The sequence below is a fragment of the Anas acuta genome, chromosome W, assembly GCF_963932015.1.
Source record: "Anas acuta chromosome W, bAnaAcu1.1, whole genome shotgun sequence".
Taxonomy (NCBI): domain Eukaryota; kingdom Metazoa; phylum Chordata; class Aves; order Anseriformes; family Anatidae; genus Anas; species Anas acuta.
The window spans coordinates 14,822,640-14,838,353 of NC_089016.1; positions in this window are offsets into that span (position 1 = coordinate 14,822,640).

The window sequence follows — 15,714 nt, forward strand, 5'->3', positions numbered from 1 at the left end:
ATATGTCTACCCAGCAAAATGGAGACATGATTTCTGAACAGATTGCCTATACCCTACTTGTTGCAGGTATAATAGCAATGACATGGTGACACAGGCTGGAAGAACTCATATGCACCCACCAAAGGCCCTAGGTAAATATTCACTATGCCGATACTTATAAAAAGACATGGTGAAGATCAGTGTGGTGGTTTTACTCGGGTAGACGGCTGAGCTCCACCACAGCCGCTCTCTCACTCCCCCTCCTCAAAGAGGAATGGGGAGAAAATATGATGCAAATGGCTCAAGGGTTGAGATAAGGACAGGGAGATTGCACAGCAATTATGGTGACAGACAAAACAGACTCAGAGTAGGGAGACAGTAAGATTTATTACCTATTACTAACAAGCTAGAGAAGCGAGAAAGAAAGGAAAGAAACCAAAACCACCTTCCCCCCCCATTCACCCTCCTCCCCCCAAGTGGCGCAGGGGATCGGTTATGGTCAGTCTATAGCGCTTCATCTCCACCGCTCCTTCTCAGTCACTCTTGTCCCCTATGCTGTGGGATCCCTCCCATGGGATGCAGTCCTTGCTGAACTGACCTGGCGTGGGTTTCCCACAGGCAACAACTCTTCCAGAACTGCTCCAGATATGGGTCCGTACCATGGGGTCCATCCTTCAGGAGCACACCACTCCAACCTGGGTCCAACCTGTGGTCTCCTCTCCACGGGCTACAGGTCTGGCCCAGAATCTGCTCCGGTGGGGGTCCTCCACAGGCCACAGCCTCCATCAGTGAAGGTCCACCTGCTCTACCGTGGTCTCCTCCATGGGCTGCAGCGTGGAATCCTGCTCCACCGTGGTACTCCATGGACTGCAGGGGGACACCACAGGCCACAGGGGACTTCTGCTCTGGCGCCTGGAGCACCTCTCCCCCTCCTTCTTCACTGACCTTGGTGCCTGCAAGGCTGTTCCTCACTCCTCTCACTCTCCCAGCTGCCGTGAAGCAGTGTTTTATTTTTTTCCCTGTCTTGAATATGCTCTCACAGAGGCACAAACAACGTCGCTTATTGGCTCAGCTCTGGTCAGCAGCGGGGCCCTTACCTAACATGGGGTAGCTTCTAGATTCTTCTCATAGAAACCACCCCTCTGGCCCCCTGCTACCAAAACCTTGCCACGTTAACCTACTACAATCAGTCACAACTAACAGTTAACAGCTGACACAGATTAGTGAAAGATGATCTACTGACTCCTATGATAAAGATGCGAAAGTTAATGACCATGTAAGGACAGTGTGATTCAGTGACTTTGACACTGACTTCCAGTTCCTCAGTTTGGTCATGTAATCCCCCTGTATCTTTTCATCCTTTTATTTGATTTGTGTGGTGTACTGCAAATTTTCCAGGACAGTGGCAAACTCTTGTGTTGCAGGAGCAAATTCACTTTGCAGCCATCTTTAACAGCTCAGACCTATCTTAGAAATTAATGGCAAGGGCCGGAATATTTATTGTTAATGTTGCCTTTAAGCCTTTTCTGCTGTATCAAGCCTGTTATCATCTATTTTTATGATTTTCCCTTCATTACAATACCTGAGGACCCTCTAATCATCATCCAGGTAAACTATCCTGCAACATTTTGTCTTACTAGAGAAGCTAAAAAATATCAGCATAACCTGCCTTTCCTTTGTTTTCAAGTCTTTCTCCTTATACCTTTTAGCCATCTTTAGTTCTTTAGCCATTTGCAATACCATACTGCCCTGCAGACTCATCTCTTTCAAGGCTGATGGAAACCATTTGAGCATGAAGACTGATCTTTCACATAACACTGGTGGAAGATTTTCACGCTTTTTAATTTTTTTTAAAGAGAAGATAATTTGAGGAAAAGCACAAAAGGGCACTTTTACACAAGTAAGAACTTAATTTCAATTTCTTACTTATCTTTATAGTGCCTGTCATGATAGGCTCCTGAGGGGAGTAAGTAGCAGCGATAATATGTGTTTAAAGAAACTCATATTCTATTAAAAAAGAGTCACAACACAATCATTGTACCAGGTATTTGCTTTAGAAGAGCAGATACAGATCCAGTGACTTCATTAAAGCAATAATCATTTACATCACCTAAAGGTCTGGTCCCCTGGGAGACTGACCTATTTATTATCCAATGGTGTCTTTCAGCCTCTCTCTCTCTGTTTTAGCCTGAAAAGATCAGAGCGTGCACTTTATCTCCTTTTTTATTTACCTTGGTTCTGATAGTGTTGCCTAATTTAATGATCAAGTTGTTAAATTTCCTGATTGGGCTGTATCTTCTCCTGATTTAGTGACGCACTTCTTGAGTGCAGTTGTTGCACGTTTTGCTGTTTGAGATGCACAATTTAATTTAATAAATGGAGAGAGCGTACTATCATTTTTGCATATTTTATTTAGGGAAGATTCATATTTTTCAGCTCCGGTTTATTCATTCCCCTTATTCATTTATTTTTGGCAAAGCCAGCTGCACAGACAATGCTTGTTCAGCTGCAAAACTCCACTGACCAAGCTGTACAATTCAGGCATTGAACTTTTGAATCTTTTCCTTATTAAGGTGAATATTCCAGCAGGAGAAATTCCAGATGTTTTTTGCTTCAGCAGCCTGGGCTTATGTGCTAAACTGTCGACAAATCTGTTGGGGATATCATTTGTTTTAAGACCACTAAAGTGCATTTTTTTGTAGTTTCAGCTATGGTTTTAGAATCTTTGATAAAGCAAATAAATATGCAATTAGTTTCTTTGTAAATCTCCCTATTTTGCATATAGTAAGTGTCACAAACTTTCCATAACCAGCAGCTTCAATCTTTGGAGAAGCATTTATCCTACTATTTGAAAGAAAACCTAAGCATTTTGCTATCTGAGATTCTGAAGACACAGCAGGTTGGAAATACTGTAATTCCATTTCAGTTTATTTTCCATAATATATTGGGGGAAAAACAAGCTTGAAACTGGACTGGCAAATGCAGAATGCAATAGCTATATAAACAGTGATAATAGGTGGCTCGATCAGCAAAAAATGTAGTGTGATTATGTATAAAATTTCATCCACTGAAGTTCACAGCGCAATCAGGAAAGGAGGCCGTCAATCAACAGAGCATAGAGTTCTACTGGGAATGAATATGTTTTGAAAACTCAGCTACCTAGAATATTCAAAAGGATCAGCAAAGTTCTAAAAGGGACATTTGAAGATAATAATGGATATGGCATTCTTAGTGAGTAGAACGACAACCCTTTACCATATCCTGTTTCCAGGAGTATGTTCAACAGAATTTAAGTATGAGGTTTCTGGGAATCTGAGTTAATGTTGTGCACATCATTCATAGTGAGAGTGCTTGTCAGGACTGGTATAAAAATCTGTTACTGTTACACACTGAAGAATTCACTTCATTATATCCCTACTGAATTTTTCTATCATCCATATGTGGAAAGGCTACCATCTTGACCAGCACATGGAGAATCAAGTAAAGAACTAAAAAAAGGAATATATGAGACCTATTTTTTTTCTCTAAAGGAATAACAAGATTGTCATCCTTGTGGAAAGGGCACTTGGAAAGACTGTAGCAGTCATCTGTATGTTACTCAAGGTACATCAGTCCCACTGAACGTTTAAAGCTTTGGCTGTCTCACAAAGCACATTCCTCACAAAATCCTAGCTTCTTGTCTACGTAGTTTGTTCAATATACATGCCCAGAAGATATGAACTGCTGAGACTACCAACCAGGATATCACCTGGGATGCACACCCCAATAATCCTAAGAAATAGAGAGTCCAGGCACACACTCCATAAGGACCACTCACTGATCCCTGAAATCATGGCTTTCAGATGTTATGAGACTGAAAATTCTATTCTTTTCTGGAATTCTGAGACCCCTAACTTTCCATCTTTTTTTAATGTAAAAAGCAAATATTAGAAACAACTTGCTGAGTACACCAGGACACTGCTACTCAGTGCCACCAGTTTTTAATCTGGAAGAACAACTTCACAGTATCTGGATGTGTGTCTTTATGCACGAGATAAATGGAAATACCTAACTTCCTGTCTGTGGCATACCAAAGGTGTTGACATTGAAGAGCGGTCATTTGGAACTATATATATCATATGAAGATAGAAAGGTACCACAGCAAAAAAATCACCTTTCATTTGTTGATGAAATAATTATTCAGCCCATAGATAAACCATGTCCTGTGACTGACTTTAAAGCAGGTTCCTCCCAGTGCAGGTCGAGACCAACAGGGCCTATTGGCTTAGAGATAAAGCTAAAGGAGTGCTTGCTTCTGGACAGGAGCTGACTGTTAAGCAGTGTACTTAGCCTCAAAGCCATTGCACAAGTGGGGTGATACAGAGATATCTAAGGATGTATTTATATTAGCAAGCAGGGTGGTGTGCCAGACAGTGAGGGAGCTGCGGGCTCCTTTACTGATCCGACTGCTACGCCATGGCCCCCCCACCGCTACTGCCATCGAAGGCTTTCGCTGTTACGCCCCCTGTTGACCTGAACGTGCCTTTTGACCCAGGCCTATTGGCCTTGAAAAGGAGATGGATATGCTTTTCTTCGATCCGGGAAGAACGGGATACATAAGTCCCGAAGGCCGAGTTGCTTGACAACTTAAAGCGAGACATATTGTTCAAAAGGAATGGAAAATGGAGACTGTTAAGTCATGGAACTTAAAGGATTGTTTGTTACCTTTTCTGATTGCATAGGCATACTCGGGTTTAGTATGTAAAAGCCATGTTCTGTATATTTAGAATGTTTGATGTTCGTGTGTGCATGTTGGAGTCTGGGCTCTTCCAACACGCATGCACGTTACATCAGGCGGCTGGTTTTTATGCTCCTGGGCTAATACATATTCATTACTACTTCTAGAAAAGGCAGGGTTATTATAATTAGTTCCCAGAATCCTAACCCTCCCACTGGTGCATGCGTATCAGTCTCCAGTGTTTCCTCCGGGGGGTCTCTCGTGCTGAAGGCTCGTAGTCTTCCTCCCAGGCTTTGTCCTTGTCCTTCTCCTTTGTCCATCTTGGCTGGATATCAGAGAGATGCGTAGTGTCCCATGCAATAGTCACAATAGTTAGTAGTTATTCTGAAACCTCTTTGTTCTCTTATACCTGAATATCAGAGACTCAAGGTTTACCCTTGTGTTGGGTCTGTCTGGGATGGAGTCACCTTTCCCTGCAGCAGCCCACACAGTACTGTGCTGTGCACTTGTAGCTGGAACAGCACTGATATCACTCCAGTGTTGTGTCTATTGCTGCATAGTGTTGGCACAGCATCGGGATTCCTTCCAAGCCCCTAAGAGCCAGCAGGCTGGGGGTGGGCAAGTGATGGGGAGGGGACATTGCTGGGGCAGCTGACCTAAACCGACCAAAGGGATATTCCATAACACCTGATGTCACACTCAGCAATAAAAAGGGGGGCTCTCGTGGGGGAGGGGGCTGTTCCTCCTGAACAACCACTACGTGTTTTGAGGCCCTGCTTCCCAGGATGTGGCCAAACATCACTCGTTGATGGGAAGTAGAGAATAATTTTTTTTTCCCTCTCTCTGTGCTTCCACATGGACTTATTGTTTCTTTTGTTTCTTTTTCTCCACATTCCTTTTCCCTTTAATTAAACCTTTCTCATCTCAAACCTCAAGTTCTCTGTGTTGTATTTCCCCCCCCCTTCCTCTTTGAGGAGAGGGGGAGTGAGAGAGCAGTTGTGGTGGAGCTCGGCTGTCCACCCAAGTAAAACCACCACAACCCTTCAAGCCCTCTATTGACACAAATTGCTGGAACATTCCTTACATGAACATGCTTTTCAAAGGACCAGATGAACTATCTACTAACTATGCTTGGATCAGCCTGCTTTCCTGAGTCTCTGACTGGTTCCAGTGACTTCAAAGGCTTGATGTTTTAGAAAGAAGAGGTAATAAATAAAGGTAAGCAAAGACTTTGATTTTTTATGAGCTCCCTTGCCATCTGCAGCACTGTATTTTGCCCCTAATTCTGTGCACGAAGATCCGAACGAAGACGACGGAGTCTTAAGTGTTTAAGGAGTATACCGTTCTGTTGGGTGGGATCCGGTTGCCTGTGTGTGTAAGTGTGGAGGAATGGTTAAGTGAGGTAGGACATGTGGATGTTGAGCAGTTGGGAGACAATGGGCTGGTGAAGCACCGTACTCAACTCACATGAGCCTTGGCACGTATGCAGCTGGCTGAGAGCCAATCAGGCTCAAGGACACGATGCCCTTGGGCGATCGGGAAAGTCCCTAAGGCGGGACAGGTAGCCAAAAGAAGGAGGAACAGACTGAAAAGCCCGGGAAGTGTTAACCAATCCTGAGCTTAGTTTCTGCAATATGTATGAGTTGATTATGTTCAAACTAGATAAAAGGCGACTGAGCTATCCATTAAAGTTGAAGTTCACTGTTCACTCATATTGAGCGTCTGGGTCTTCCTTCCGTCGGCAACATGTAAGAGTGTGACTGAGAAGGAACTCAGTTCTGAAGTGAGTGTGGAGGTCTTCTAACCGCGGTTCCAATCTCCCACAAGGGACTTGGCCAGTGAAGGACCAAAGTGATTCCTATAGGATTCGTGGGTGGGTGATAGGTCCTAAACCCCCTGCAAGACACTCTTACTAAGGTAACCAAGGGCTGCGGGAATTGCCATAGTAAAATTCCTAGATGGGTCAGATGAAATCAAAGACCAGGGACCAGAAGAAAAGGAGCAAATCACCAGTCATACCACCAGAAAGTCCATTAGGAATAATGATTAGAAATTGGAATAATAGGGGCCCCAGAAAAGGAAAAAGTAAATTAAAAATGGTATTGTATGATAGAATGGCCAAAGGAGCCTTTAAGACCACGTCTTTTGGCCTGTTTTTGGATCCTTTGAAGACTGGATTTCCCAGGCCTTAAATATACATGTTAATTCAAAGGAACCTTTTAGCCAGGAAGAAAGTGATTATGCAGGATTATGGATCAGGACTTCACGTCCTTTTCCAGCCTCAATATTTACACTAAAAGCAGATGAGAAATTTGAAGAAGAAGAAGAAAAACAGGAAAAATAAAAAGATGATAAATGGGAGCCATTGGATAACCTACCACCTCCATATCCTAACAATCCACCCCCGGCGGCGGCGCCCCCTCCAGTGGCCGTGGTATCTCCAGCAGTACCACCATTACCCCTGCTTCCACCACTAACAGCACTGGAATTAGACCGACCTCTGGCTGCATGTACAAGAAGTAGGACTGCCATATCTGAGGGAGCTTCTCTATATCCCTTAAGAGAGGTACCACTCGGAAGCAATCAGGGAGACATTGGGTTTGTGGCAGTCCCAGAAATGGGGACCCTATTAAATAACACCCTCAGAGTAGCTGAAAACATGGACCAATACTTATACCTGGGAAGAAATACAGTCCATTTTAGGGATCTTATTTACTGCTGAGGAAAGGGGAATGATTTGACAAGCTGGAGTGAGGATTTGGGAAAGACAGAATCAAGCAGGACCCCCAGGAGACCAAAAATGGCTGAATGTGGATCCCCATTGGGATCATCAACAACCCCAAGGAAGACAGAATATGAGGGATTTGAGAACATTAATCATACAGGGAATAAGGGAAGCAGTTCCCCGAGGGCAAAACATTAATAAAGCATTTAATGAACAACAATTAATAACTGGCTGTCGGATCTCAAAATGTAGTAATTATTGTTGTATAGCAGTGGATTTTAGGACGGAGATGTTTCAAATGTGGATTGGTTATTGATGTGGCATTTTTCAATATTTTAATCAATGATCTGGAAGTAAAATCTACTACTAAAATCTGCAGATGGCACGGAGATTGGCAGACTGGTAAGTAATGATGAGGGCAGTGAAATCATCTCGCTGTCTTAGTAAACAGTGGCTGTATAAAAAATAAGTTTTATTACAACAAATACCCAACAAATACCAAGGTCATACCTGTAAAATTAAGGTCCAAAACCTCTTTGCCTTCTTTAGAAAGAAAACCCTGAGGTTTGAAGGAGCTGGGATTGTTCAGCCTGTAGAAAAGGAGGCTCAGGGGCAACCTTATCGCTCTCTACAGGTACCTCAAAGGAGGCTGTAGCGAGGTGGGGGTTGGTCTGTTCTCCCACATGCCTGGTGACAGGACAAGGGGGAATGGGCTAAAGTTGCGCCAGGGGAGGTTTAGGTTGGATATTAGGATCTTAGGAAGAACTTCTTTACCGAAAGGGTTGTTAGGCATTGTAATTGGCTGCCCAGGGAAGTGGTGGAGTCACCATCCCTGGAGATCTTTAAAAGACATTTAGATGTAGAGCTTAGTGATATGGTTTAGTGGAGGACTGGTTAGTGTTAGGTCAGAGGTTGGACTAAGTGATCTTGGAGGTCTCTTCCAACCTAGACGATTCTGTGATTCTGGGATTCTGGGATTTTGGAAAATCAGAAGTCCAGCATGAATTCCTGTGTTTCTGTTGTTTGTTTGTTTGTTTGTTTTAATATACATATGATATGCCTACATGAACTTTACTTCAGTGTCTAAACACTGGAATGAGGAGTAGGGATCAGGAAATTATGTTTCTTTTTGTATATGGTATTGCTGAGATTAGATTCATAACAGTTCTGAGAAACGAAGGTGCTGACATGAAGCAGTAGATAAAACAGTCTCAGAAATGATCATAAGGATTCAAAAATGCCTTTAATGCAGGATTAAAATAATTCAATTCACTTAATTTTCTGAAATGAAAGCCAGTAGGTGACTTGATTACAACAGAGGTAGGACAAGGTAGGTGTTGAGGGATTTTTGAAACAGAAAAGATCCCATGGCTTGCTGCAGCTGAGCAAGCCAAGCTACCAGGACGACTATGAGAAGTTCCCATGACAGTGTTCCCATATCGCCTGACTGAGGAATTTAGAAAAATATTGTTGCCAGCAGGTGGCTTCAAGGACAAGGTCTATGTGACTGCTAATCACAAGGGGGTTGTTTTCTTGCATGTGGGGTTGTTTCCTTGCAGCTGTTTGTCTGAGTGCTTTTGACCAATAATCTTGTGTGAGACGGTATCCGCCCCTGTTAAATTTTCTATAAAAGTCAGGCTATTTGGGTAATAAAGGGAGAGCATGATCTGACCATACTGGTGTCTGTCGTGTTTTTGGCCGTTCTTCCTGCAACAGGTAGGATATCTAGTTTAACCTAATGCAATATAACAGAACCAGCCCAAATAATTGGATGCATTCAAACTGTCAGACATTCAAATTTGGATGAAGATGCAGCTTTTTTTAATAGTTAGGGTCATAAACCACTGGAAAAAAAATATCAAAGTAAATAATGGATTCCTCATATTCTGATGTCTTCAAAGGTAGTATGGATGCCTTTTAGGAAGGTACATAATCAAATACATTGAATCTATTGCTGAGTAACTCAGTGACATTTAATACATTGTGATATGGAACTATCTAGAATAAGAGTAAATGTGAGTGTCCCTTCTGACTTTATCATCTCTGCATATATTATTACAGAGTACAGTGGACTTCCCATAGGATTATTGGCTGGAATCCTACTCTTCTTTTAATGACAGAAGGACATTCTGCAGACTAACTTAAAAATAATAACAATAAAAGGAATCTAAGTTCTAGGATTCCTTTTATTTCCTCTCCCTCCACCCTCATCCTTCACAGCCATAACGGGACACATCTAGGTGTGTGTTACCACCAGATAACTCTCATCTTGGGTCACTGAAGGCACTCTTCTTTGCTTTGTGTTTCACACTTCCCCCAAGGTATGTGTTATCTCAGCCTAACACACGTCTTGTGGTGTCTTATTTCTCAGCTCCAAGACAGACCATCAAAATATATAAATAAGTCAACAAACAGTATGTGAGGAAATAAAGGAAATTTTGCTCCAAGTATTTCTTTGTGTTTGTGTGTGCGTGCATGCATGTACGTATGTGGTGTATGCCATTTGGACTCCTTCAGGGGAGAGGAAGGAAGAGACAAAGGTTTGAGGTAAAGAGAGAGAATTAAGAATTGAAAGAAGCAGAGATAAAGGAAAAAAAAAGATGTTGAAACAGCAGCACGGCTTCGTTACATAGCAACAACATAACTTTGGGATAATGCATTCTGATGAAGAGTCACACAAAAATTATAAACACATTTGCACATGCGCAAAAACTAACAAAAATATTCTAAGATAACAAAACATGGGGGGGGGGGGACGACGACAGGACAAGAAAGCAGTGTTCTCACAACTGACACCTGTGTAGAAAAGCAGTGCATATAAGGAAACCTAGAAGCAGAAAAAAATAGAGATTTTGGAAAAAGCATGATTAGGAAATTCAAGCAGAAAACACCAATGTCACATGTTGAAGGATTGCCTTCTTTTTCCTTCTTTTTATATGTTGTGTTTCAGTTGTAACAGTGAGACACTCTGGATGATGCTGGTGAGCTGGAACAGGAGTAGAAGAGAGCTACTTCACTGTGTTGTGATTTAACCCTAGCAGACAGCTGAGTACCACAAAGCCGCTCACTCTCTCTCCCCAAGTGGGTTGGGGGAGAGAATCCGGAAGGTAAAAGTGTGAGAACTCATTGGCTGAGATAAAGACAGTTTACTAGGTAAAGCAAAAGCTGTGCATGCAAGCAAAACAAAACAAGGAATTCATTCACTATTTCACATTGGCAGGCAGATGTTCAACCACTTCCAGGAAAGCAGGGAATGCGTAATGGTTTCTTTCTTGGGAGAACAAAAGCTATCATTGTGAATGTCCCTCCTTTCCTCCCTCTTTACACCAACCTTTATTGCTGAGCATGACATCACATGGTATGGAATATCCCTTTGGTCAATTTGGGCCAGCTGTCCTGGTTTTGTCCCCTCCCAGCTTCCGGTGGACCCCCCAGCCCCCTTGCTGGCAGGGCAGCACGAGAAGCTGAAATGTCCTTGTCTCTGTGTAAGCACTGCTCTGCAACAACTAAAATGTCGGTGTGTTATCATTCTCATTTTCATCAAAAATCCAAAACACAGAATAATAAGAGCATCTACAATGAAAATTAACTCAGTCCCAGGCAAAATCATGACACAATGACATATTAACTTACACAGATAATAAATGAAAGCCAGAAGTAGACCTGCAGTTCATTTCTTCACAGTTGTTATTTCTTGAACTCATTAGAGATACCTTCAAAGGTCCTGATAACCAAACAATGGTTGGCAGAAACAACTGCTATCCAGGAAGAAACTGTCTATCAAAATTAGTAATTGCTATTGAAAATAGCACAATTTCTATGTGGATTTTTTGTTTGTTTGTTTTCATGTTTGACCAGACATCAACTCCAGGCCAATAACTCAAGTTCTCTGTATCTCAGGGCTCATCAGCATTTCCCAATGGAGCTTGATGTGGAGAGCCTTAGGCTGTTGTTGCCCACATCACCTCTACAGCTGAGACTATTCTGGCTATATGAACACATTTCATTCAAACTGCAAAGCTGATCAGTGGGACACATGTATGCGAACACATGGTAAGGTAAGAAGGGGGACGGGGCTGAAACAAGGCTTGTTAGAGCTGTGCCAGGGGTAACAGTGGCAAGGCTGGGAGAGAAGGCAATGGCCCAGCTGAAGCGCATCTACACTAATGCACACAGCATGGGTAATGTTAGAAATGGCTTAATCTTCAAAATAGGATTAAATAAAAAAATAGGATTTATTAAAAGAATAGAGGTAAGCAAACAGCGCTGGGTGCACCGGGAGTCTCCGCTCCACCAGGACACACACCAGTTACATCAAGCAGCTGATTTTTATGCTCCTAGACTAATACATATTCATTACTACTTGTAAAAAAAACAGGCAAGCATCCTGGTGGGGGTCTGTTATAGACCGCCGAACCAGGATGAGGAGACTGATGAGGAGTTCTACAGGCAGTGGACAGAAGTTGCAAAATCATCAGCACTTGTTATCGTGGGGGACTTCAACTTCCCAGAGATATCCTGGAAGCACAACACAGCCCAGAGAAAGCAGTCTAGGAGGTCTCTGGAGAGCGTGGAAGATAGCTTCCCGACGCAGCTGGTTAGTGAGCATACCAGGGGTGGCGCCCTGCTAGACCTTCTGTTCCCAAAAAGAGAAGGACTGGTGGGAGATGTGGTGGTTGGAAACTGTCTCTTGGGAGGCTGTTCTGAAGGGCAGAGGAGTCCAGGAAGGGTGGGCGCTCTTCAAGAAGGAAATCTTAATGGTGCAGGAGCGGTCTGTCCCCATGTGCCCAAAGACGAGCTGGCGTGGAAGAAGACCGGCCTGGCTCAACAGAGAGTTTCAGCTGGAGCTTAGGAGAAAAAAGAGGGTTTATAATCTTTGGAAAAAAGGGTGGGCGACTGAAGAGGACTATAAGGATGTTACAAGGCTGTGAAGGGACAAAATTAGAAAGGCCAAACATCATCTGGAGCTCAGTCTGGCTACTGCCGTTAAAGACAACAAAAAATGTTTTTACAAATACATCAGTGCAAAACAAAGGACTAAGGAGAATCTCCATCCTTTACTGGATGCGGGGGGAAACTTAGTTACAAGAGATGAGGAAAAGGTGGAGGTGCTTAATGCCTTCTTCGCCTCAGTCTTTAGCGGCAATACCGGTTGTTCTCTGGATACCCAGTACCCTGAGCTGCCGGAAGGGGATGGGGAGCAGAATGTGACCCTCACTATCCATGAGGAAATGGTTGGCGACCTGCTACGGCACTTGGATGTATGCAAGTCAGTGGGACCAGATGGGATCCACCTAAGGGTACTGAGAGGAGCTGGCAGAGGAGCTGGCCAAGCCACTTTTCATCATTTATCAACAGTCCTGGCTATCCGGGGAGGTCCCAGTTGACTGTCGGCTAGCAAACGTGACGCCCATCTGCAAGAAGGGCCGGAGGACTGACCCGGGGAACTATAGGCCTGTCAGTTTGACCACAGTGCCAGGGAACCTCATGGAGCAGATTATCTTGAGAGTCATCATGCGGCACTTGCAGGGCAAGCAGGCGATCAGGCCCAGTCAGCATGGGTTTATAAAAGGCAGGTCCTGCTTGACGAACCTGATCTCCTTCTATGACAAAGTGACACGCTTGGTGGATGAGGGAAAGGCTGTGGATGTGGTCTACCTTGACTTCAGCAAGGCTTTTAATACTGTTTCCCACAGCATTCTCCTCAAGAAACTGGCTGCTCTTGGCTTGGACTGGCATACACTTCGTTGGGTTAAATACTGGCTGGATAGCCAGGTCCAAAGAGTCGTGGTGAATGGAGTCAAATCCAGCTTGAGTCCCATCACTAGTGGTGTTCCCCAGGTCTCAGGGTTCAGTACTGGGGCCGGTCCTCTTTAACATCTTCATTGATGATCTGGATGAGGGCATTGAGTGCACCCTCAGTAAGTTTGCAGATGACACCAAGTTAGGTGTGTGTCGATCTGCTCAAGGGTAGTAAAGCTCTGTAGGAGTATCTTGATAGGCTGGACCGATGGGCTGAGGCCAACTGCATGAAGTTCAACAAGGCCAAGTGCTGGGTCCTGCACCTGGGGCGCAACAACCCCAAGCAGAGCTACAGGCTGGGACATGAGTGGTTGGAAAGCTGCCTGGCAGAGAAGGACCTGGGAGTATTGGTGGATAGTTGGCTGAATATGAGCCATCAGTGTTCTCAGGTGGCCAAGAAGGCCAACAGCATCCTGGCTTGTATAAGAAGCAGTGTGGCCAGCAGGGCTAGGGAAGTGATTGTCCCCCTGTACTTGTCTCTGGTGAGGCCACACCGCGAGTACTGTGTTCAGTTTTGGGCCCCTCACTACAAGAAGGACATCAAGATGCTCGAGTGAGTCCAGAGAAGGACGACGAAGCTGGTGAGGGGTCTGGAGAACAAGTCCTATGAGGAGCGGCTGAGGGAGCTGGGTTTGTTCAGCCTGGAGAAAAGGAGGCTCAGGGGTGACCTTATCGCTCTTTATAAGTACATTAAAGGAAGCTGTAGTGAGGTGGGGTTGGTCTGTTTTCCCATGTGCCTGGTGACAGGAAGAGGGGGAATGGGCTAAAGTTGCACCTGGGGTGTTTTAAGTTGGATATTAGGAAGAACTTCTTTACTGAGAGGGTTGTTAGGCATTGGAACAGGCTGCCCAGGGAAGTGGTGGAGTCACCATCCCTGGAGGTCTTTAAAAGGCGTTTAGATGTTGAACTTAGTGATATGGTTTAGTGGAGGACTTGTTAGTGTTAGGTCAGAGGTTGGAGTCGATGATCTTGAGGTCTCTTCCAACCTAGACAATTCTGTGATTCTCTGATTCTGTGAACGTAATGCCACACTGACACAACTAACCTGCTTCTGGACCCAATCTTGTATCTTCACAAATTAGGATGATGCACAATGTGAAGAACTCAGTTGTGGGAAGAATGCAGTTTTTGCTCTGAATGGACAGTTGCCCCCCTGCCAAACCTTTCAGAACTACAGAGTACAGACTTTTTAAGGAGGTGTGAAAGCTGTCATTCATCCTCTCAAGAAGTAAAATCAGATTTGAAAGGTCACCAGGCTGAATCCTGTGAGTGCACAGTCCCATTCAGCTTTTCAGTGTCAAACACAGGAGATAGGCCGATGTTTATGAAACATCTTAGCTGTCTCTAGAGAATCAGTTTGGGGAAGAGATCATACTTTTTGTTCAATGTTTGTAAAATGCCTAGAAGAAAGGGGATCATGACCTGTAATTATTATTCCTTGGAGGCAGGTTCCTGCTCGAGGTGGTAGGGAAACCCTGTCCCTGCCCACCTCACCTTCTCATCTACCCTTACGTAACAGGTGCGAGGATCTAAAACATGACAGCCAGAACAACGAAGTAGACAAAAGCCCGTCTCAGTTGGAGAGGGTGCCTAAGGAAAGGCAACTTACCCCCCACATTGCTACATCTTCTGTCAAGAAAGAAAGAAGGGTTATTGTCATGGGGGACTCCCTTCTGAAAAGGACAGAGGGCCCAATATGCTGACCAGAGCCAACCCACAGGGAAGTCTGTTGCCTTCCCGGGGCTCGGGTGAGAGACATTGCTAAGAAAGTCACTTGCCTGGTACAGCCCACCAACTACTACCTGCTACTGGTCTTTCAGGCTGGTAATGACAAGGCAGCAAGGAGAAGTCCAAGAGTGATCAAAAGGGACTTTAGGGCTTTAGGGCGATTACTTAAAGGTTCGGTAACGATGTTGACAAGCAGACTCATCACGTTAATATGTGGCTTCGGGACTGGTGCAACCGGCAGAACTTGGGTTTTTCCATTACAGGAAGGTCTATGTGACACCGGGCCTGCTGACACCATGATTTTTGCTCAGGAGCTGGCAGGGCTGATAGATAGGGCTTTAAACTGGAGTTGAAGGGGGAAAGGGATAAAACCAGGCATGCCGGTGATGAGCTAAGCGATGGTGCACTAGAATCAGAGGGACTGTGTGCTAGTGAGGTCCTTCGGTCGGCTCCACAAGGTGCTGCGTGAAGGGAGGTGCATTTGAAGTGCTTCTACACAAATACACACAGTATGAGGAATGAAATGGATGAGCTAGAAGTCTTGGCCCACTCCCACAGCTATGACATCATCGGCATAAGCGAAACCAGATGGGATGAGTCCTGTGGCTGGTGTGTTGCAAAAGATGGTTACAGGCTTTTCAGGAGGGACAGGAGAACTTCCAGTTGGCGATGGCAAAGTTGAGAGCCTCTGGGTAAGGATTAAGGGATGAACAAATAAAGGGGATGTTGTTGTGGGAGTCTATTACAGACCACACGGCCGGGA